The following is a 21,925-nucleotide window of genomic DNA, read 5'->3' as shown; positions in this document are numbered from 1 at the left end:
TGAGAGGGACTGCGAAGCCACTCGCCAAAGGGCAGCAATTTCTAGTTCTGATAGAGGGCGTGAGGGAAGGACTGGGAGCAAAGATCTCGTCCATCACAGCTGGGCAGACAGGATGTGAACTCAGGGCTGTCTGACTCGAGAGTCTGTGTGCTCGTCTCTCTGCTGCTCTGACTTCCGTGCTGGGAAAACTATCGTAGGTGCAATAAAGAAAAAAGAATAGGAAAACCGTGGAAAAAAAGAATGCAGGAAGGTTTTTCCACCATCCTCTATTCGCAAGTGCTATTCCCGAGCTCCACTGGGCACCATCCAGCACACTGCCGTGTGAAGTAAGCAAAAGAACCAGCGACGGTAAAGAAAGTCAAAATGGCTTCTGAGCATCCTGGAAAGCCTCAGCAAGTGCCTGCGACAGCGGTGTATTCTTCAGGAACGTCACCGTCAATAACTGAATGCACACTGACGGGAGGCTGAAAAATTCCGAAGACCATCATTTCAATTACCCAGCAGGCATTCTTGGAGCAAGCTCCTTTCAGAGTCAGGATATAAATAAGTCATGTGCGTCTGGAAGCCCTTACAAATGAGAAGAAGAAGATGGGAGAATAAAACTTTACGACCGCCCCTCCGCCAATTTTTCACTAAAGCGAGAAGGAGCAGACCCACTGCAGAGCCGACTGGTTGTGAAATACGAAGCCTGGAGAAGCGTCGAGCCATTAAGTATTTGTGGTGCTGAGTGACAAGGCCGGAAGCAGCAGGAGAGAAGACGATGAATAAATGCCCAGGCGTTACAGCAGCTCGATGCGCTCCTGCGGCCCGACATTGATTCTCCTTGTCTTAATGGAATCGGACTCTTGCCAAGAAATCGACAGGAGGGAGAAGGAGTTTATAAAACATGTACATGCTACTCATTCTGTAGCTGTTGTTTTGAAAGGAAGACGCGAGAAGGAACATAGCAAATAACATAGTGACACTGACATGTTGTAGAACATGGTGAGACGGGGTAGATCTTTTCAAGCTCCACTGAAAATCAAAGAAGCTGAGAAACGATGGACGGAGAGGATCTTTGAATAAGCACGTGTCAGAAATAGTGTACTTGATGAGATGGCTTCTGGGTTCAAATCCCTACGATATTGTCCTTGCGAATCATGTTCCAGGTAAAATCAAATACTTCTTGATGCGGGGTCGGTGAGGCGAGAAGTTGAAAGAAAGATTTCTTGGACTCTCAAGGTCTGGCAGTGGTGCTCTTTTATTTAGAGAATAGTACAGAATAGCATGGGGACAGGACCCATGGGCAGTGAAAAGCTGTTGCTGCTGCTGCATGGGGACAGGACCCATGGGCGGTCAGAGCTCCTGCTGCTGCCCTGAGTTGAGGGTTAGGGCTAATTTTATAAGGCATGAGTATGTGACTTATTTTTACTGGTAAAAGAAAAGATGATGTAAAAAGTCATTAAATGATTTCAGTGCAGATGGGGTCTGGTTATTGTGTGGTCATTTAACTTTAGATACGAATCTGGTCATATAGATCGGCATGTAGGTGAGGATGCCCTGGGCTTCTCTCCCTGGGGCAGCCCTAATCCATACCATAAAAAAATCCACTGGGTCATATAGTTTGGCATGTAGGCCAGGTCACCTTGGGCTTCTCTAGCTGGGACAGCCTTAATCCACATCACTTCTCGGCAAGTGTCTTTACTGACATATGTAGGGGAGTAAAAACTACCATTTATTGAGAACTCGTTGTAGCAGGCACAAAATGCTTCACAGACAGCATTCCGTTTAACCCTACCTGTGACGTGGGCACAACTGTGCCCACACTACGCACGAGAAAACTGAGACAGAAACAGGAAGGTTCAGTGACTTGCCTGAGGCAGCCCAGCTCATGAGTAACAGAGCTGAGGCTAAAAATTGGACTTGTGTGAGTCCAGACCAGTGTTTTTCTTTCATCACACAGCCTCCCAAAAGAGTATGTTAAAGGGCTTTACCTCCAAGTGGACATGATTTAGTCAATTTACGTTGCTGCGAAGTTTTTCTGCAAGATTAAAAGGCCATCCTCCCAATTATGAGCTCCCTGCAGCCCTGACTCAGCCGCATATCAAACCCTCGAGGAGATCAGAACCAGCCCAAATCGATCCCCAATTTGTCCTGCTCCTTTCCCACTGCGCTGAGGCTCCCTGGATGAGAGCTAGCCTTCAGGGTCCACACCTCCTGGGTCCTCCCCCTCACTATTTCCCTCTCTGCTTTTCTCAACATTTTGTTATGAGCATTCTCAAAGACAGCAGAGTTGAGAAAATAGTACAGTGAACAATCGCGTATCTGTCACCCAGAGTCTACCATGAACATTTACTACTCCTGCTTGATCTGTCTGTCCGTCCATCACTCTACCCATCCATCAAGGCATCTTATTTCTGATGCATTTCAAAGTAAATTGCTGTCATCAGTACACTTCCCCTAAGTAATTCAGGATGCTTATCATTAGCTAGAGCTCCATATTTATTTACTTGTTTTTCTTTTGAGGGAAAATTTACACACAATGAGATGCCCAAATCCTGTGTACGTTCGCTAAGTTTTGACAAATTCACACACTGTGTGTCCCAAATCTGTCACCATATAGAGTATAGGGGAGCAGAAATTGCCATCCCAAAATGTATTTCTTTGGCTTGATTATTTTTAAGAACAAAAAACTCAAGAGGAAACTTCGAACGGCCCCCTAACTGCCTAAAAGAATTTAAGATAGAAAGCCTGTCCCAGGAGGGGCTGGCCCCGTGGCCGAGTGGTTAAGTTCGCGCGCTCCGCTGCAGGCGGCCCAGTGTTTCGTTGGTTCGAATCCTGGGCGCGGACATGGCGCTGCTCATCAGACCACGCTGAGGCAGCGTCCCACATGCCACAACTAGAAGGACCCACAACGAAGAATATACAACTATGTACCGGGGGGCTTTGGGAGAAAAAGGAAAAAAATAAAATCTTTAAAAAAAAAAAAAGAAAAAAAAAGAAAGCCTGTCCCAGGAAGGAGCAGTCAGCATAGATGACTGCAGTACAATGTGAATGAGGTGTGATAGTCGGGGGGGGGGGGGGAACCCAGCAAGGCCCCTTTTATCAACATCCTCCCCATGTCCCATTGTCTCTGAAAGGCATACCAAACATTTGTTTACCAAACATTTGCTTTTCCATCTCCGTGTGAATTGCCTTCCTCCCCTTTGAAGCCCCAAACCACCACCACCACCATCCTTCTTTGTTTTTAGCTGAAGATGGTATTTAAGGCAGTGGTTTTGGCCATTTTGGTGAGTTACTCAGTTTTCCTGCATTTCTCCCATGTATACACGTTATTAAGCTTTGACTTTCTCCTGTTATTCTGTCTTATGTCAATTTAATTCTTAGGCCAGCCAGAAGAACCTAGGAGAGTAGAGAACAACTTCTTCCTCCCTTATAAGAGCGTTGCTATCACCCCAGGAAAGTTCTCTCTTGTCCCAACCAATCCCCACTCCCAACTCCCAGGGGCAAAGGAGATGTGATAATGTGCACATGGCCGTGAGACCCATTGGTCTTACCATATACTCCATCATCTGCTAATATCTGGGCTAAGAGAACAGCCGAATGGCTCATTAAAGGCTCACCAAAGGCACCTCATAAGGGGTAACATCCTGCAGCATAGGGCGCCGTCCTCTAGGATGTGGTCGATATACTGGATCAACAGCTGACACCTGGTGCTATGTCTACGAGTGCTAGAACACACTGGCACTCACAGTGCTGTGAACACCAGAAAGCAAGAATCATGGGGGCCATCTTGGAGCGGCTGTCACACCTACAAACGACCCAGAAGTACCAGGAAGTTAATGCCTAAGAAGTCAACTTGGACCCACGGGAGACAGGAGCTGATGGAAACACGCGTCCTCTCCACCCTTCCAGGCAGACGGTCGACGAGATGCGCTCCACGAGGCTCCTGAGAAGGCCCAGGCGCCAGTCACCGACGGCAGTGGCAAAACCGATGACACATCGTTGTACTGGTTTTCTCTCCTCCCCTGGTCCAGTTGCCCCCAGCCCCTGCTCACTGGGATTACTTTTCAGATCAACAGGAGTTTGTCTCTGGCTCTGGTTATCGTGTGTGTGTGTGTGCGTGTGTGTGTGTGTGTGCGCGCGTGTGTGTGTGTTGAGGAAGGAAGAGAACTAAGGTTAAGACAGCTGTGTGTTTGTTGTGGCTATTTATTTATTTATTGAAATATAATTGCATACAGTAAAGTGCTCAGCTCTTAAGGGTACAGTTTAATGAATTTTGACAAATGTATATACACCCATGTAACTAACACCCCCAATCCATATGTAGAGTCTTGCCAGCACCCTAGGAAACCCTCTTGTGTCATTTTTCAGTCTACTCCGACCCTCACCCCCTGGAAGTAACTGCTCTTCAGGTATCTATTCCTGTAGATTCATTTTGCCTGTTTTTGAACTTTATATACTTAAAACAGATATGCAGTATTTTCACTGTGGTGGGGGATGAGAGAGAGACGGCCGAACGTCCTCGGTCACTCTCTGACAAGAGGCGGAGTCTGCTTCCCTTTCTCTTGAATCCGAGCTGGCCTCGTGGCTTGTTTTGACAAAGAAGGCCGAGCAGGGATGCTGTGATTTCTAAGGCTGCGACTTATCCCCCTGCGTCCTTGACCTGGATGCTCCTCTTGGGAGTGGCGCCGGCGGAAGACTGGCAGCGGCTGGAGGAAGAAGCGGGGCCACAGAGACCCGCAGGAGGGAAACGGGTGTCCACACAGTGTCCAGGCGTGGGGCATGGGAGACGCAGCCAACAGGGTACTGAAAGGTCGTCGAAACCCCTGAAGATGTGTACTAGAAATAAGAAAGATGCAAAATATGAGTCAGGCATGCAATTCAAGAAGCTAAAAAGACGACAGCAGAGCAAAGCTAAAGCTAGCGGAATAAAAGAAATGATAGAGGTAAAAGCAAAAAGTCGTGAAATGGGAAACCAACAATAGAGCACCCAAAACAAGTTTTTTCTTTGAAAAACTAATTAAAAAGAAAAACTGTGGCCCACCGATGCAAGAAAAAAAGATAAAAACACAAACAATATCAGGAATGGAAAAGGAGACCTAACTCCAGATGAAGTAGGGATTTTTAAAATTATATATAAATACCACAACGACTCCATGCCCAATGTGTTTGAGTATAGCTGGGAGGCAAGCAGGTGGAGACACACAGCACAGTGTGATGGAGCCACAGTGGGCCAGCTTAACTCCTCCCCATCAGAGCTATAACATAGCCTAGTCAACAGAAAAGCCATCAAAGGTACAGACGCCGCCAGAACCAGGCAGCCCCTGGGGAGGAGGCTGCACCCCCCACCCCCCCGGCTCCACTGGAGGAGCTCTGTGTCCATTTCAAGTCTTGGGTAATTTCCTTCAACAGGGGGCTATCTCAGTCTGTTCATACCTTTAGGACCACCTGGAGCGCCTCCGTTTAGCTCCTTAGAATAACCTGGGGAGTTTCTAAACGTCCTGATCCCAGGCCACACCCCACACCCTGAAAATCAGCAGTTCTGTGGGTGGTGCCTGGCACCAGGCTCTTTAGAGCTCCAGGGCGATTCTGATGTGCAACCAAAATTGAGAACCACTGTTCTGAGGCCATCCAAGTAGCAGCTATAGGCCGGCTGCCCACCCCCGACTCCCATCCCTGATACCCCCCACCCCCCCACCCTCCCACCCTCCACTCTCTCACCCCTCACCCTCCTCCTGGCTCCCCATCCCACTCCCCCCACCTTCCCCTCGGGGCCTGGCTTCCTCTGCGCCCCCGGAGGGAGTCATGCAGACCCCATCCGACTCCTGAAACTTCCCTGCCATTGTGCAGAAGGGGCTGGTGGGGGCAGCTCAGGACAACTGCTTCTCAAAGCCCCATCCAGGGGGTAGTCCCAGGAGATGGCATCTTTCGAAAGTGTTTTGCTCCAGGACACAGAAGGAATCCACAGCTTGAGAGCAGCAAATGAGAAGAAATCTATCATCCTCAGGAAATTGGTTCAGCCGCCCCTCGGAGTGACAGTAATCACAGAGGCCCCTCAAGGGCCTGCCAAATGAATAGGTTTAATAGTCACACACCAGCTGCCGCCAGGAAGCTTGTCACCACCAGGTGGGTGGGCTGTGGGCTGCAGTGTCTGCTCTGGCAAGGGCGTAAATCCAGGCCTGGAGCGAGGGGCAGCTCCCAGGGGCTCCTTTTACAGAAAGCGGGATGGCGCAGTCTGCCTTCAGCCTCCAGACAGTTTTCAGCCTGAGGAGAGCGGCCGTGCTAACCTCCCCAGGCCCCCATCCCACCCTGGGGAGCAGGCTGGGGAGACCGTCTGGGAGGACAGGCCCGGCCACGACGGGAACTGGCCAGCTTTCCTGGCGGCCAAAACCCTGAGCAAGCGGAGAGCCAGAAGGCTGAAGAGAGAGTACGGCTGGTTAGGACGACCTTGAGGACATCACTGAAGACCGTGGGGGCAGTCAGGCAGCTGGGGGCGGGGGTCAGGGTTGGTTGAGTGACCTCAGGCAAATCTGAGCCTCCACTTCAGGGGCCCAGGGTTCGCCAGTTCAGATCCCTGGTGAGGACATGGTACCACTTGGCAAGCCGTGATGTGATCAGGCATCCCACATATAAAGTAGAGGAAGATGGGCATAGATGTTAGCTTAGGGCCAATCTTCCTCAGCAAAAAGAGGAGGATTGGTGGCAGATGTTAGCTCAGGGTTAATCTTCCTCCCCAAAAAATAAAATAAAATACATAAACCGTAAGCACAATAATACCAGGTTCCTGGGACTGCCTTGAAGGTTAAATGACCCGCTTACGTGAAGGCAACTAGCACCAAGACAGACACCTAGCAGCCGCCTGTCAGTGTTAATGACCCCCAGGCCCCTCACTCCATTCCTCCCCGATATAGCCCACAGAATCAGGGCACTGGGCTTGGCTAGCCTCTGGGGCCTAGATGTGGCTTTCCCGTGGTGGCAGCCACAAGCCCCACGTGACCACTGAGCACTTGGAATGGGGCTGTGCAAAGCGAGACAAGCTCTAAGTGTAAAATACACACTGGATTTCAAAGATTCAGTTAAAAAAAAGGTAAAATCTCCCATTAACAATTTTTATATGGTTACATATTGAAACCATAATATTTTTGATACATTGGGTTAAATAAAATATATTATTAAAATTGATTTCACCTGTTTCTTTGGATTTTTATAATGTGGCTACTAGAAAATGTAAACTTACATATGCCGCTCACAGCGCATCTCTACGGGACAGAGCCGCCCTCGACCGGATCCAGGGGAGTCCATCCGGGAGCCGTAAGGCAGGTCCTGTGGGCTGAGGGGAGGGCCCAGGGGGTCAACGTCACTCCAGAGGCTCCTGCCCACCTCCCTGGGAGAGCTGGCACTTCTGGTGTGCCTTCAAGGTGCTTGGCGCAATTTCATGAGAGAGAGAGAGAGAGAGGGACAGCTTCCCCCAGGATCGCAGAGCATTTGGTGCCCTGCTAGGGTCCCCCTTGCTAAATTTCATTTGCCACCTAAAACGTAAGCTGGGCCTGGTGAGCGATGACATGCCTCAGCATATCCTGAGCTGTGCATCCGCGGGAGGAGCCCATTCAAACCCCAGGCGGGAGCATTTTACGCGGTGCAGATATATGTTCCCAAAGACCCTGTCTCTTCCCTTCGAAGCCTTTTCCCTCAGGTCCCCCAGCCTGGGGAAGGAGAAGAGTGGACTGTTGTGCAGTGCTTGAAAGTAAGGGCTTACAGATAGGGGCTTCAAACCCCAGCTCTGGAACTCACAGCTTTGTGATCTCAGCAAAGTTACTTAACCTCTCTGAGCTCCCATGTCGTCATCTGCAAAATGGAACTGTTAACGGCAGCCACCTCCTGGGTTCTGTGAGGATTCGAGGAGTCGTGGTAACCACATAAGACAAGGTAGCTTCCATTACCAGAGGGTGGGGGTGGTCTGAGGGCTTTGGCCCACAAACCTTCAGGAGGTGCTCCTGCACAGCTGGAGGCACAGCTGAGGGAGCTATCAGTGGCCATGGCTGCAGGGCCCCAGGCTGGTTCTCTGAGGCCCACAATGCACAGTGGACCAGTTGGCAGCACAGTCTAACCCATCACACCCGCTCTCCTCTGCTTCCTCTGTGCATCCCTGACACCACCTTATGCACATGTGAGCGACTCATCAGGTATGCCGCCCAGCCCTTGCTCGGGGGGGAGCATGTGGCTGGCCCTGGGGATTAACATGCCTGCTCTCTGAAATGGGTTCCCAAACCACGGGAACTCAGAATGTCCAGGCCCTCCACCTGCACATCCACGTCATGCTGGCACCTTGCTGTCCCCAGCCACTCCCTCTCGCAGGGCCGTGCAGAGGGGCCCTGAGGATTCTGCCTCACAGTTAGGGCTGCAGACAAAATACAGAACACCTAGTTAAATTTGAACTTCAGGAAAACAACACGGGCCGGCCCCATGGCCAAGTGGTTAAGTTCGCACACTCCGCTTCGGCAGCCCAGGGTTTCACTGGTTCGGATCCTGGGCATGGACATGGCACTGATCATCAGGCCACATAGCACAACCAGAAGGACCCACAGCTAAAAATATACAACTATACTGGGGGGCTTTGGGGAACAAAAAGAGGAAGATTGGCAACAGATTTTAGCTCATGGTGAATCTTCCTCAGCAAGAGAAAAAAAAAAATAAAGAACTCCCCAGTCAAGAGCAAGCACCAGACTCTCCACTCCAACACACTGCACCTGCAGGGGACACCTGTCAACCTCTCCCGAGGACTCTCTCGTCACATTCTCTCTGGCAGCAGCAGTAGGATGACCTGGCCAGGTCCACAGCTTAGCAAGCATCCGGCTGGGGATGAGAGGTTGGTCTCTGCCTCCTGCAGCCCCTCCCAAACTCTGGGGGTTCTCCTAGGGTACCATCCCCCTCTTGGCTTGGTGAGGGGCAGGGGGCAAAGGCTCTCACCGCAGACCTCGTCTTCCTGGTAAGTCTGAGGATGCTGACAACGTCCTGCCTCTGTCTGGAGAGAGAGAGAGGCCAGGTGCAGGGCAGCTAGAACAGCCCCACTCAGCGGGAGACCAGAGGTGCTTGTCAAAAGGTATGTGACTGACAGCCCCAGGTGGCACAAGATGGGTCAGGAGTGTAGGACAGAGAATTGGCACTACAGAACCAAAGAAAGGAAAGTGTCAGCTGGGACCACAGCTGGTCTCAAAGGACAGGTGGGCTCTGCTTAAGTGAGAACATGCGGGGTGTCTGCAGGCTGGGCTGACCAGAATGGCCAGAGCAGGGCATCTGTGCGGGGACAAAGATGATGACACAGGAGATCAGATGGACAGGCAGGTGGAGCGGGCTCTAGAGGGCCTCGAATGCCAAGTTAACTCTGAAACACACACACATGTAACAACATGCATATCACGCGCATTTGCTTAGTTGGGAGAAGTTCCCACAACAGGCTGCTGCTGGTTCATTTCCAATGCCACCTGCGCTCAGCAGCACCACCAGGAGCCGCCACCAGGGGGCACAGATGGGGCCGTGGAGCAGGCCTCTAGTTTCCAACCAGCCCTGCACAACTTCTCTTCTGGCGGCATCACTCCTGCCCCGTCTGGGAGCTGTGCCTCCCTGAGCTGTCCCCACGCCAAGTGGCTCTGGTGGGAGTAACCAAAAACAGCAGAGGGGACGCGTCTTACCCGACGTCCGCCTCCTGGGGGCCCCAGCTCGGACAAGGTCCTCACACCCTCGGAGAAACTCATCGACTGGCGCCCGGAGCCCCAGGGACACGACAGGCTGGATGCTCCTCTCTCGAAGGACCCAGACTTCTGCGCCAACTGGATGAGCCCAAGGCTTGCCCAAAGCCACTGTGTTTGTTCCCAAACCTGATCGTCCCAGTTGAACTTGTTCAATAATTACACAAATTGATCAGACATTATGTAGACTGGTGGACAGGGTAAAGAATACAGAATGGTTGCTCCTATTCAAAAAGAAAAGCAGGAAATCCAAGTCGAATACTGCGCAGTCTATAAAGCTGAAGATACTCCTTGTTGAATTAGGTGTGAGCGGGACACTTCTAAAAGATTGAGGGGTGTCATAACAATCTAGATGAATTTGCTCTCCGGCGACTTTGCGAGCAACCTGAGGACCTCCCTAGAAAGACAGACTGCCACTAAAAATAAAAGGGCTGAGCTTCATATCCAGAGACTGATGAACGGATGTTATTTCCCTCTGTTTCCCACTACGATAAAATGTATGGAACAGGTCTGCTTTTTCTGTGTCCTGCGTTTTCGGATTCAGGTTTTTGGATAAACTGATTCCAATCAAATTGTGTAGGTTAAAAGGTTAAAATGTTTCTACTATACATGCCCCTGGCTACTGGGTTAGTTTCATATTTGGACCCTGGGGAGACTCTAGATGACATAAGGAGGATGCCGTGTGTGGCCTGTGGCTCTGCTCTCCGCCCCACCTCACCTCCACCCTCCCTCCACCCCTAGCAGGAGAGCAGGGCAGGCAGCCAGAGTTCCAGGGACCTGCCGCCATCCTTAGAATGGGATCTTGAGCCCCCCCCGGCTGCTCCAACCCTGGACACACCAGTTACACGAACCAATCAATTCACTCTTTAATTTAAGTTGGGTTGGGTTTGTCACCTGTTCCTGCAAGACCCCAGACTCCTTCAGGATGCTACTGGCTGGTCCTGAAAGAGGAGGCCAGATGCCAGAGGGGAGCAAAGTACAGAAGTGCGACCAGACAGCAGAGAGAAGACTGTTGGGTGAATTATCGTGGGTGGGGCTTCACTCTGTGAGATCTTCCCAGGAGGAGCTGCCTGCAGCCCCTGGGCTGGGGCCAGAGGGTGGCCCTGTTTTAAGGACAGCCACTGGGCAGGATGGAGACGACAGATACAGCCGACTGGGCAGTGAGGAAGGAAGAGTCCCCCGTGTCAGGCCCCAAGCCCTGATGGGGAGACTCCGGGAGACACGCAGTCTGTGTTCCGGCTGCTCAGGGCATTCTCTTTGCTGAGAGGCCAGAAAGAAAGCAGATGACAGGAACTTTTTGCCTTTCGTAGGTCAACTCCTTTTGGAGTGGTGAAAATGTTTTGGAACTAGATAGAGTGGAAATGACTAGTTCTGATAGTTGATAGATCTAGTCTTGGAACTAGATAGAGTTGATGGTTACACGACATAGTGAATGTACTTTAGAAACGGAACTGTACGCTTTAAAACTGCCCTCAGCATTGTCTCTACGCCTCAGCTGGTTCTGACGATAACGACAGGGCCCCTGCTCTTACAGGCTTGGCCTGCTCTTCTGCTGTGCCCTCCGGGCGCCCTCTTTCCCATTAAGCACGTCTGTTTACCATCAGTGCTCTAGAGAACGCCCCGAGGACACCCCGTGTCCTTTCTCACAGTATCCAGATGGCGGCGTTTTTCTGATAGCTCCCTGTGAACTAGATTTCCTCGCAGTGTTTCGAGCACTGGGCTTGATACCAACCTTTCCCCTAAACCTCTGCTTCCCCCAAAGGCAAGGGGCGTGTCTGACTCCATGCAGGGCTCCCTTTTAGGCCCTTTTCACTCTGAGATCCCAGGACTGCAGAGCTGCGGACAGCCCTGGACAGTGTCCCGTGGCTGGCACCCTCCGCTCCGTGGGCTGACGGGTCCATGGAACCCTATGGGAGACCTCTGGGACAAGGGTCACTCAAGGCCACAGAAACCTGTGCTGTTTCCACCAGAGCAACTCCTTGTTTATCTAGTTTTTTTTCACATGTGAATATTCTTTTTTATTATTTTTTAAATAAATGGTTGCACGCCAAACACATTGTTCTGCACTTTGCTTTTCCCTTCACTTAAAAATGTATCTTGGAAGACCTTCTACTCACTGTGTCCCTTTTTTTTTTTTTTTAGGTGAGGAAGATTAGCCCTGAGCTAACATCTGTTGCCAATCTTCCTCTTTTTGCCTGAGTAAGACTGTTGTTGCTGAGCTAAACTCTATGACAAACTTCCTCTATTTTGAATGTGGTATGCTGTCTCAGCATGACTTGATGAGTGGTGCGTAGGTCCACACCCAGGATCCTAAGCCAAGAACCCCGGGCCACAGAAGTGGAGCGTGTGAACTTAACCACTATGCCACTGTACCAGCCCCTCCCTTTTTTTTACTGTGCTAAATGTATATAACACAAAATTTGCCACTTTAACCGTTTTATTATTAGGAAAAAATTTGTTGTGGTAAAATATACATAACATAAAAGTTACCATTTTAACCGTTTTTAAATGTGTGGTGTGTGGCATTAAGCACCTTCACAATGTTGTGCAACCATCACCACCATCTGCTTCCAAAACTGTTTCATCACCACAAGCAGAATTAAGCAACGACTCCTCATTCTCTACTCCCTGCAGTCCTGGTATCCTCAAATCTCCTTTGTCTCTATGAATATGCTTAATCTAGATATTTCATAGGAATAGAATCATACAATATGTGGCCTTTCATGTCCGGTTTCTCTCTCTCACTGTCATGTTTTCAAGATTCATCTGTGTGGTAGCATGTATCGGCACTTCATTATTTTTAGGGCTGCATAATATTTCACTGAATGTACAGACCACATTTTGTTTATTCATCCATCACTTGATGGACACTTGGGTCCTTTCCATTTTTTGGCTGTTGTGAATAATGCTGCTATGAACATGGGTGTACAAGTCCCTGTTTGAGTTTCTATTTTCAATTCTTTTGGGTCTATACCTCTGAGTGGAATTGCTGAGTCATGTGATAATTCTCTGTTTAACCTTTCGAAGAGCTTCTAAACTATCTTCCACAGCGGCCCCACTTTACATTCCACCAGCAATGCACAAGGCTTCCAATTTCTCCACGTCCTCCCCAACATTTGTTATTTTCAGATTTTTTGATAATACCCATCCTAGTCAGTGTGAAGTGGTATCTCATTGTGGTTTTGATTTGCATTTCCCTCCTGACTAATGATGTTGAGCATGTTTCCATACGATTGTCAGCCATTTGCATACCTTCTTTGGAGAAAGGTCTGTTCAAGTCTTTTGCCCATTTTTAGTGGGGTTTCTCGTCCTTTTGTTGTTGGTTTTTAGAAAGTTTATGTGTTGTAACTACTGGATTTCTGAGAAATATTGCATCTAAAAATAGGATTTCACTGGTAAATGAAGGTTGGGCCTCTTCATCTCACATACGGAGAAACAGAGGCCAGAGAGGTTGAGGCTGCACAGCAGCAAACAGAAGCAGCCTGACAGACTGCCTCACCTCCTCTGACCTCACCCAGCACCTGGAGTGGCATCAACCAGGTACAGGCTCTGTGAGGTGACAAGACCTCATGTCAACAAGTCCTGGTTCCTGCTGTGCTCTGTGGATTTCAGCCTGGGAGGGAGACAGTGTGGGTGGAAGGCATTCCAGGCCAGAAGAACAGTGTGTGCAAAGACAAATCGTGTCCTTCGAGACTTGCCTCAAGAGCCATTTCCTGTGGGGAAATGAGGCTGGGAGGGCTTGGATGTTTGGGGGCATGGTGAGGAGCCCCCCCCGTAGTAGAGGGAGAGAGAAAGTGGTGGCAAATGAGGCTAGATTCTCAAGGATTTGAATGCCAGTAAGTTGGGATTTTCAGCTTAGAGACCCCAAGTCACACATTCAAATGCCTTCCTTGGACCACCGGTATTATACATGTGGAGAACAGTGGGTGTTAAAAAATAGGGAGTGGAGGGGGCTTGTGGCTAACCAGAGAGTTGCCAGCCCTGCCTAGAGGGAGAACGAAAGCCTGCTGGTTTGTGACCCCTACTACAAAAAGTGGGGGCCCATGACGATAGTTAAGCCAAGGACGGTGGTGATCATGTGTCTTCCAAGGTTCTGTCATTTCCACAGCTCCAGCAAATTCCTCCTCCATGGTGGGATTAGACCCAAAGTAACAATGCTGCTCGCTGCTTCCTCTGCCCATTGGGCCGTCGAACTGTAGGGAATTTATCAGATGCTCAGTTTGGGGCAGACTGAGATCTCAGCGGATGTCTCAATAGGCAAAGTCAGCCTCCATCTTCACGTCACCCCCTCCTCCTCAGCTTTCTCCCTCCTGCCACCTGGCGTGGTCTAAAGTGCGCTGGATTGGAACCCGGCTCGGCCGCTTCCAGCATGGCAGACCTTGGGAAAGGAACTCAGCTTCTCCGCAGCACCACTTTTCTCACCTGGAAAAGAGGAGCCACCATTGTCCCCGTCCCCTTCACAGGGCTGCGTAAGGAGTAAAGGGATAACGAAAGCTCGGCTCCAGGCCCCCAGCAGACTCTCCAGAGACGGGGCGCCACTTCTGCTTTCCCAGCTCTAGGGCCCTGCCCTCCGCCCAAGGCTCTCTTTCGCAGCACGCCACACCTCGCTGGCTGCGGCCCCTTTAAGACGGCCTTGGAGGACCCAGTTTCAAAGCCGAGGGCGACCCTCGAGCTGCCACCTCTATGGTAAGTCGTCACTTCCGGCCGGAAGTGCGTGTGCCGAGCGGCCTGGGCTCCGGGGTCGGAAGCGGGCTGAGGCACGTGTTCCGTAGTGTCCCAGGCGAACGTGATCCGCGGCTGATCGCTGACCCCCGGCGCGCGGGGTGACGCGACCCTTCGGCTGCCATGGCCCGGCCTGCGGCGTCCGGCCGCGCCCCGGGGCGGCAGCGAAGCTCCGCGGGGGGCGGGAGGCCCCTCGGCCGGGCCTGGGACCTCGGCCTGCTCCGCCACAGCGGCCAGCCTGGACGGGGAGGCCGAGGGAGCTCGGTCCGGACGCCGGCCCCAGGGTCGGGGTGCCGGGTGGAGGGAGGCGCCGGGGCCCCGCTGGGGAGCCAGCGCGGGTGTCGGGGTGCGCACACCTCGAGCGAGGCTTGTCCTCTCGGAGCGCGTTGTGTTACCCCCTTTTCCGCAGGGATTCCGCCGAAAATGAGCGCTGTGCAGCCCCCGGCGACTGGAGCAGGCGTGCGACCGTGATCTCCTGCTCCTCGGCGATGCCACCCTTCCGATGGACCTCGGTTTGCGGATCCAGGTATGTCAGGCATGGGGACTGTCCTGGGGCCGCTGGTCTGGAGAACGGCTCCTGTGTTGTTGAACCTGCCCGGCGGCGGGTGCAGCCCTGTACCAGGCAGCCCGACCCTGACCTACAGCAAATTCCCAGGAGGACTGTTTCCTGGGCTCTGAATTTGCAGTAACAGGTGTGAACATTCTAGCAGCATTGTGATGATCATGTATGATACTGCAAACAGGACCTTTGCTCAAAGGCGAGAACCGCCGCGGTCAGTGCCAGACAGCAGGTGGTTTTCAAAAACCTGTAGACGGTGATGACTTAGTAAATATTTGTTGGTACTTAGGCCAGGCACTGTGCTAAGTGTTAGAGATACAGAGATGAACAAAACAGCCATGGCCCCTGTTCTCAGGGAGTTTCAGCCCAGTTGGGGAGACAAGATTAAGCAGTCTCACTAAAGAGGGTGTAATTTAAGCTGAGGTGAATACCCTGAAAGAAAGCACAGCCTTACAAGGACGTGTATGACAAGGAGCCTGATGGAGCTTGGAAGGCTTTCCTGAGGGTGGGATCCTTGAGCTGGCCTCTGAAGGATGAGTAGAAGTTCAGTGGGAAGACCAGGTGGCAGCATGTGCAAAGGCCCAGGGGCTTAGCAAGTGTGGCTAGTGGAGGAGCTGAAAGAAGGCCATTGTAGCCCAGAAAGCAAGGTGGAGAATGATGTAGAACGAAACTGAAAAGGTGGGGTAGGGCCAGACCGTACAGGGCCTGTAGCTCATGTGGGTATTTTGGTCTTTCCTAAGAATATGGGAGGTCATTACAGGTTTTAAACAAGCGGATGATGTACTGAAACCTGGAGTTTCGAAAGAATACTATGTCCAGGACAGTTGTCCAATAGAACTTTCTGCTATGGTGGTCTGTGTCTGCACTGTCCAGTATAGCACCCACCAGCTACATGTGGTTATAGAGCACTTGTAGTGTGGTTGGTGCGATGGACGACCTGGATTTTTTATTTTAATTTAAATGTAAATAGCCACATGTGGCTAGTGGCTGCCGTGTTGGACAGCGCAGATCTAGAAGGTATTGGAGGGAGCAGTGACACCTTTATTGGAATCATGGCACACAGATGCCCCTTTAATCTCCTGCGCCCCGTCCCTTCCTGGGTAGAGGCTGAGGTGGAGTCTGCTTGGGGAGCAGCCCGCGGCAATTGCTCCTGAGGCCCTCGCACGTGCACAGTGGCTGCTTGGGGACATGTCGCTTTTATCTTGAGCCTGTGGCTCGTGGCGCAGGAGTTTCTGCCTGCCGTGGTCAGAACATCGTGTCTGCTTCAGAGGGCGTGTCGAGGACAGTGGGCCTGGTGTGGAGGGGCTCAGGCTCTAGAGAGGTGGGTGTCAGTCAGTGCCGTGGGACACAGAAAGGGGCGCTTTCACTGGCACTCAGCAGGATGTGACCCTGTGCAGAAGTAGACGCTGTGTCCACCCATGAGACAAGACAAAAGGCAGGAAGCCTGAAGGGCTTGAGGGGAAGTGGGGGGCTCGCGAGTTGGGGCGAAACTGGGGAAAACGAGGCTGGAAGAAGGGAGGAAGAAGGTAAGGATAGCTGGGTGGGTGTTGGGTTATGGGGGCTTTCTCAGCGTTCAGGGGTATTGCAGCTGCGTTACAGGCAGGTTTCTGAGGACGGCCCAGGTGCAGCCTGCAGAGAGAGGCGTAGGAAATCACTGTGACGGCCTTGAGGTAGGAGGCGAGCAGCCTCTGGAGCCCGGAGCCTCGGAAGGAGGAGGGGCTGATAGACGTGGGTCACTCCAGGGCCCCTGCCACCTCGTACTCTGGGTGGAAGGTAGGTATTAGACTCTGGAGGGTATTTTAAGGTGCTGACAGATTTAACTTCTCTGAATGTGCGGACTTGCTCAAGCAGAATAAAAGCTGATGAAGTGTACTTTCTTTGCAGGTGAGTTTACTGGAAGATTTGTGTGCGTGCTGGATCACAATCTGCTCATTTCTTTTCTGCCTGCTTCTGTAGACCTGAAAAGTAATTGTTCTGGCTGAGGACCTTCCATGTTTCTTTGGTTTAACCATGTAATTTTTGAACGTTGAGCTGCTCAAGACCCAGTTTTGTATAAATAAAAGGGGCAAGACCCCAAGGAGACTTCTCATAAACTTTCTGGTTTCCCTGCCCGGGGACCCCGTGTCGCATCTGCTTGAGATACACAGTTGCTGGCGCTGTTCCCAACTAAAGAGTGACTTCTAGAGCCACTCACAATTCTCTATAGGAAGTGTGAGCATTGGGGACACTGCTCATCCTTGACGAGCTGAACTCTCAAGAAGCGGGGGCACGTGGAGGGAGATGACCATTGTCTTGGTAATCTGATGGGATGGGAGTGGCTACTATCGTTAAGGGTGGTGTTCACCTCGTTCAGAAGAAGGGCCACTTCGCTTTGGATAGAATTTGCCAGAAAGTGACCACTGACTTCAGAACTGGTCATCAGTAGCTGCCAGGCACTGCCCGTCTCTGCTTCCTCATGTGCATTGCTGACCCCATGCCGAGCTCTTCCTCCAGCCTGCGATCCTAGGTCCACGCTTCACCGAGGACACTGCCAGCCTTCTGCAGGGATGGACAGCTTCTTGCTTCAGGGGCTTGGTGCTGTGGCTCTTGAGGTCACACACCCTTTGGGCTGCCAGTGCCGTGTGCCTTTAACTTAGTCCTTTGGCACCCCTGACCCAGGGGTTCTCAGTGGGTGCAGAACCACCTCTCCCCCAGGACGCAAACACATCTGGGGGGACATTGTTGTCACAGAGATTCGGGCACTGCTGGCACTGGGGGTGGGACCCTCCTTCATAGCAGAGAATTCCCCCAAGTCTCCCACTCTTCAGCGTTTAGCTGTCTATTGAGTGAACAAAGGAAAAACCACCCTGTGTTTTCTGCTGTCAGTGTGGTGGTGGTTCTGCATGTAGTGGAAACATGACTATTTCACGCTCTCTTCGTCTTGTGGTTAGAGCTTTACAGATGAATACAGTTTTTATGTGGTGAAGAAAGGTTATCTTAGACTTCGGGTCTAGCCGGCCCATCAAGGTACCTGCTTGTCCTTGCTTGTATCTATGTTTTTGGACATCTGTAGGGAACCTGTTGACTTAACGGCCTCTCGTCCAACCCTTGTCTTGTTCAGCTCAACTCTTGGGAGGGTCAGCCCCGCTAGCGCCTGCCAAAACCAAGAATGTAACGTCGATACTGCAGGGTAAACCGTGGGTGGGTTTATAACAGACCAGTTATCTAAAAGAGCTACAGGTGCAGAGGGCAGGCCCGGCCCCGTGGGCAGTTCAGGAGCAGAGCAGCACTTCAGCTCAAGGGACCAGGAAACAGCCACCTCGCCACCGCTGGGTAGAAGGACCCAAATTCTCCACGCCTGGAAGAGTTAGCGCACAGCTGCTGCGTGGCCCCTGTTGGTGCTTCAGTCTCTTCAGTTAAGTGGGGACGGTGATGACGCCGACTGCTGCCGGATGGGTGCTGTGAGGGATCGGGCGAAGCACTCAGGAGCACTTCAGACCCGTTAGCTGTGCCATCGTTATTGTCATTTACATCTTTCCTCGGATTTTCAGAGCATTCTCACGGTATTTCCAGCTGTAAACCTGTAGGGTGCTGCGGTGTGGGGAAGTTCTGGGGTCTTAAGGAGTGTTGTTCGCAACAGGAAGGTGCCTGCCTGCTCCCAAGGCAAGTGGAAAAGCCTCAGAGCCGAGGTGGGGCTTACTATGGGCTCTTGGTTTTTTACTGTTTAGTTTTCACATTTGGGCCACTCACAAGAGCATACAACTCACTGTAGTTAGCTACACTCTCCTCCACCTGCTTGTTGTTAGAGGGAGAAAGTGTAATAACTGCGTAAATTCGCATGCTGTGTCAAGATCTACACTGGGAAAAATAGTACATATCGGTATTTCTGGAACAAACGGTTGGGAGACTCCCATCACTGCTACATTCCTCTGTGTGGTGGTCTTGAGTGCACGTGTCAGCTTCTTCAGTGGCTGTGGCAGGGCCTCGTCTGTCTGTCCTCAGTGTCAGTCTGGTTGAGCAGCTTCATGTCTGTAGACTTGGTGAGGGGTTGGTTCCACCTCTGGTTTTGGGGGTTAATCGGAAGCATTGGATCCTGGGCCCATCTGAGAAGTAACATCTCATTTCTAATGGGAAATGATGAAGTGGATGCGGTTCATGTTGGCGGAGCATTTGTGATTGGCAGGTGCCTGCCTCTGCTGCTCGTTTGGCTCTGACATTGACCGAGGAGGGCACTTGAGTGTCCCCAGTGGCTCCATTTGGGCTGATCTGGGACTTCTAAGAGTGGAGGAGCCTGCCGAGAACAGGAACATCAGGATGAGGAAAGGGTGACTATCCTAGCAGAGTGGCGTGGACTGAGAGAGGTGACCTTCCCTGGAAGCCCCCCACACCCCCAGGATGCCTGCGGGTCTTGACGTCCCTGTCCTCTCAGTCTGCTGAAGTGCTGCCCTAATGTGGATTTGTAACACCGAGCCTCCACCCGTCTCTGTGACTGCGCTCCACGAGCACGGCCTTCACTGATTCTCCTGCACTTCGATGTGGTGGCTGGGCACCTTTGTAGGAGATGAGAGGGGAGCCTGGAGCCCAGAGGAGGCGGCTCGTGAGAACATTTCATGTGGCTGATGCCGTACTTAAGTGTGGCTCCTGGAATAATCCGCAGCTGTCTCCTGCTGTCATTCAGTTCCTGCTCCTTGGTGAAGTCGGCCCCGACTGGCCTGGATGGGGTTCTGGTGTCCTGGTCTTTGTCAGAGAACAGACGGATATGTAACATAGGCTGTGGTGTATCATGGATGCGCCTTAGCGTTGACGGTTCTTGTTCCTTGGGATTATGTAAGAGAGGGTTGAAGTGGGCAGGAGTTCAGTCTTTCAAAGAGAGGGTACTTTTAATAGTAGCAATGGATAGCTGCTGGAAATGCTTGGGCTTTAAGAAAGTCTTTTTTTATTTAAGATTTTACTTTTCCTTTTTCTCCCAAAGCCACCCGGTACACAGTTGTATATTTTTAGTTGTGGGTCCTTCTAGTTGTGGCATGTGGGACGCCGCCTCAGCCTGGCTTGAGCAGTGCCATGTCCGTGCCCAGGATCCGAACCAGCGAAACCCTGGAGCACCGAAGTGGAGCACGCAAACTTAACCACTCAGCCACGGGGCCGGCCCCATAAGAAGTTATTTTTCAATGTTAAAAAATTACTGTAGGGACACAAGAGGCCTGTAGCGGAAAATTTACTAAAGATTGAACTAAAGAATCGTTGTAGCGTCAAGATTTTGAACTTCTCTCTTCGTCCACTAGAGGATGCAGTCCTACACCAGACTTTTCTCTTCTGTCACTTGTTACAGTCTTTTTTTGTAATTAAGCCAAGATCTTATTTCACCAGAAAGTTACGCAGAAGGTTGATCTGCATGCTGGGCTGGGCTCTTTCTGAGGAATCTGCCAGGGTGTCACAGTTGCGTACAGTTTCTGAGAAGTTTTTTCGTGTCAGGACCAGCTGAACCAAACCCAGTCGTAGGACACGGCTGTGCACGCAGTGCTTGGGGGGGGCCACGTTCTAAAGCATCTTTCCATCCAGATTCACTTCAGTGCCGACAGGTGGTTCTACTCAGTGTGACAGATCTTTGGTAAGGAATCCAGTGCAGCCCATACCAGTAGTTGAAGTCCCAGACATGTATTAAGGTTTTGGAAGCATCTCTAGCCGGAACGTAGCTCATACTTGAAAGGTACATATCAAGACTGAACAAAGTTTGTGCTGAGCCAGTGTGGTATAGGTTGCTGATGATTGTTGTTAAAAAAGTGCTGTTGAATTGGGAAAAAAGAACTAGGACTCTGGAGGTGTAATTTTAAGTGGAGTACTGCATGATCTCTGGTTTGTGAACCTGACAGCTTTCTGATGGCTTAAACACATGTTGAATTGAGGGGTCGTTGCAAATCAGAGACTCCTCCCCGCCCTCCGGAAGCTTCCATTGTGTAGGGGAGACAGGAAAGAAAGCATTAGATAGTGGGATAGCATGGTGAGTGCTCTGGAAAGAAAGAAAACAACAGGGCTAGGGTGGAGTTTGCGATTTTAGATAGGGTAGTCTGGAGAGGCCCAAAACTAAGGTAAACGTGCACGTCACGTGATGGAAGAGCGTCTGAGGCAGAGGGCACAGCCGGTGCAAAGGAAGCAAGTATGACGGAAAACAAGGGTTTTGAGGAGGCTGGAGGGGCTGAGAGCCAGGCCTTGCAGAGCCTTGGAGGAACATGTGGGGCTGGAGCTTTTACTCTGGGTCAGGAGCTCACATTTTCGTCTTCTCTCATGTTTTCTTTTGTTTTGAGGAAGACACCGTGAGCTAACATCCAGCATGGCTTGATAAGCAGTGCTAGGTCTGTGCCCGGGATCCAAACCCGTGAACCCCCAGCCACCGAAGCAGAGTGCACAGAACTTTTAACCACTTGGCCACCAGTCCGGCCCCCTCTCTTCTCTCATGTTTGAGGGACCGTTTTCACCCTAATGAGTTTATGTTAGAAGTATGTGCTTCCTCACTGTTTACAATAGCCAAGACGTGGAAGCAACCTACGTGTCCAGCAACAGACGAATGGATAAAGAAGATGTGGTACATATATACAATGGAATACTACTCAGCTGCAAAACAGAACAAAATCATTCCATTTGCAATAACATGGATGGACCTCGAGGGAATTATGTTGAGTGAAATAAGCCAGCGAGAGAAGGATAATCTGTGTATGACTCCACTCATATGAGGAATTTAAAATTATGGACTAAGAACAGTTTAGTGGATACCAGGGGAAAGGTGGGGTGGGGGGTGGGCACAAAGGGTGACGTGGTGCACCTACAACATGACTGACAAACATTAATGTACAACTGAAATTTCATAAGATTGTAACCTATCAATAACTCAATAAAAAAAAAAAACAGATGGATGATTGCTTCACTAAATTATACTATAGTG

The 21,925-nt window shown here is 51.0% G+C and overlaps 1 long non-coding RNA gene and 1 other non-coding gene across 2 annotated transcripts; both read left to right on the top strand.

Moving 5' to 3' along the window:
* Nucleotides 1-14,458: 14,458 nt before the first annotated feature.
* Nucleotides 14,459-17,102, top strand: LOC103557466 (uncharacterized). The gene is made up of 2 exons (XR_546477.2): nucleotides 14,459-14,976; nucleotides 16,894-17,102. It is a non-coding gene; the product is annotated as an uncharacterized lncRNA (long non-coding RNA).
* On the top strand, nucleotides 15,009-15,195 carry LOC139074266 (small Cajal body-specific RNA 16). Its single transcript, XR_011523802.1, has one exon. It is a non-coding gene; the product is annotated as a small Cajal body-specific RNA 16 (non-coding RNA).
* Nucleotides 17,103-21,925: the final 4,823 nt, after the last annotated feature.

This window comes from Equus przewalskii, chromosome 10 (genome assembly GCF_037783145.1).
Source record: "Equus przewalskii isolate Varuska chromosome 10, EquPr2, whole genome shotgun sequence".
In the NCBI taxonomy this organism is placed as follows: Eukaryota; Metazoa; Chordata; class Mammalia; order Perissodactyla; family Equidae; genus Equus; species Equus przewalskii.
This window is presented reverse-complemented; position numbering and strand designations above follow the sequence as displayed.